The sequence below is a fragment of the Arachis ipaensis genome, chromosome B5 (assembly GCF_059453495.1).
Source record: "Arachis ipaensis isolate K30076 ecotype BB chromosome B5, ASM5945349v1, whole genome shotgun sequence".
Lineage (NCBI taxonomy): Eukaryota > Viridiplantae > Streptophyta > Magnoliopsida > Fabales > Fabaceae > Arachis > Arachis ipaensis.
Window position 1 is genome coordinate 133,211,177 of NC_142440.1, and position 2,500 is coordinate 133,213,676.

The window sequence follows — 2,500 nt, forward strand, 5'->3', positions numbered from 1 at the left end:
TGAAGATCCTTTTCAGTTCTTAACTGAATTCTTGCAGATATGTGATACTGTTAAGACTAATGGAGTAGATCCTGAAGTCTACAGGCTCATGCTTTTCCCTTTTGCTGTAAGAGACAGAGCTAGATTATGGTTGGATTCTCAACCTAAAGACAGCCTGAACTCTTGGGATAAGCTGGTCACGGCTTTCTTAGCCAAGTACTTTCCTCCTCAAAAGCTGAGCAAGCTTAGAGCTGATGTTCAAACCTTCAGGCAGAAAGAAGGTGAATCCCTCTATGAAGCTTGGGAAAGATACAAACAGTTGACCAAAAAGTGTCCTTCTGACATGCTTTCAGAATGGACCATCCTGGATATATTCTATGATGGTTTATCTGAGCTATCAAAGATGTCACTGGACACTTCTGCAGGTGGATCCATTCACCTAAAGAAAACGCCTGCAGAAGCTCAAGAACTCATTGACATGGTTGCTAATAACCAGTTCATGTACACTTCTGAAAGGAATCCTGTGAGTAATGGGACGCCTATGAAGAAGGGAGTTCTTGAAGTTGATACTCTGAATGCCATATTGGCTCAGAATAAAATATTGACTCAGCAAGTCAATATGATCTCTCAGAGTCTGCATGGAATGCAAGCTGCATCCAACAGTACTCAAGAGGCATCTTCTGAAGAAGAAGCTTATGATCCTGAGAACCCTGCAATAACAGAGGTAAATTACTTAGGTGAACCTTATGGAAACACCTATAACTCAACATGGAGAAATCATCCAAATTTCTCATGGAAGGATCAAAAGCCCCAACAAGGCTTTAATAATGGTGGAAGAAACAGGTTTAGCAATAGCAAGCCTTTTCCATCATCAACTCAGCAACAGACAGAGAACTCTGAACAAAATGCTTCTAATTTAGCAAATCTAGTCTCTGATCTATCTAAGGCCACTGTGAGTTTCATGAATGAAACAAGGTCTTCCATTAGAAATTTGGAAGCACAAGTGGGCCAGCTGAGTAAAAGAATCACTGAAATCCCTCCTAGTACTCTTCCAAGCAATACAGAAGAGAACCCAAAAGGAGAGTGCAAGGCCATTGACATAAGCACCATGGCCGAACCTGTAAGGGAAGGAGAGGACGTGAATCCCAAGGAGGAAGACCTCCTGGGACGTCCAGTGATCAATAAGGAGCTTCCCTCTGGGGAATCAAAGGACTCTGAGGCTCATCTAGAGACTATAGAGATCCCATTGAACCTCCTTATGCCCTTCATGAGCTCTGATGAGTATTCCTCTTCTGAAGAGAATGAGGATGTCACTGAAGAGCAAACTGCCAAGTTTCTTGGTGCAATCATGAAGCTGAATGCCAAATTATTTGGCATTGATGCTTGGGAAGTTGAACCTCCCTTGTTCATCAATGAACTAAGTGATCTGGATCAACTGACATTGCCTCAGAAGAGACAGGATCCTGGAAAGTTCATAATCCCTTGTACCATAGGCACCATGATCTTTAAGGCTCTGTGTGACCTTGGTTCAGGGATAAACCTCATGCCCCTCTCTGTAATAGAGAAACTGGGAATCTATGGGGTGCAAGCTGCTAAAATCTCACTAGAGATGGCAGACAGCTCAAGAAAACAGGCTTATGGACAAGTAGAAGATGTATTAGTAAAGGTTGAGGGCCTTTACATACCTACTGATTTCATAGTCCTGGATACTGGAAAGGAAGAGGATGAATCCATCATCCTAGGAAGACCTTTCCTGGCCACAGCAAGAGCTGTGATTGATGTTGACAGAGGTGAAATAGTCCTTCAATGGAATGAGAACTCCCTTGTATTCAAAACTCAAGGATCTCCCTCTGCAACCATGGAGAGGAAGCAGAAAAAGCTTCTCTCAAAGCAGAGTCAACCAGAGCTCCCACAGTCAAACTCTAAGTTTGGTGTTGGAGAGTCTCAACAAAGCTCTGCACATCTGTGAGGCTCCATGAGAGCCCACTGTCAAGCTATTGACATTAAAGAAGCGCTTGTTGGGAGGCAACCCAATGTTTATCTAATTTTTATTATTATTGTTTCTCATGTTTTCTTAGGTTCATGATCATGTGGAGTCACAAAATAAATAGAAAAATTGAAAACGGAATCAAAAACAGCAGAAGAAAAATCACACCCTGGAGGAGCATCTGTCTGGCGTTCAGCGCCAGAACAGAGCATGGTTCTGGCGCTGAACGCCCAAAATGGGCAGTTTCTGGGCGCTGAACGCCAGAACAGGCATGGTTCTGGCGTTCAACGCCAAAAATGGCACACAGATGGGCGTTGAACGCCCAAAATGGCCACCAACCTGGCGCTGAACGCCCAGAGTTGGATACAAAGGCATTTTTACATGCCTAATGGGTGCAGGGATGTAAATCCTTGAACACCTCAGGATCTGTGGACCCCACAGGATCCCCACCTACCTCCACTCACTTCTTCTCACCACTCTCTTTCACACAACCCCACAAACACTCTTCCCTAAAAACCCCTCACCAATCACCTC

At 44.0% G+C, this 2,500-nt stretch overlaps 1 non-coding gene across 1 annotated transcript; it reads right to left on the minus strand.

The window, feature by feature from the left end:
- Positions 1-220: 220 nt before the first annotated feature.
- Positions 221-328, minus strand: LOC148565838 (small nucleolar RNA R71). Its single transcript, XR_015884779.1, has one exon. It is a non-coding gene; the product is annotated as a small nucleolar RNA R71 (small nucleolar RNA).
- Between the last annotated feature and the right edge of the window lie 2,172 nt (positions 329-2,500).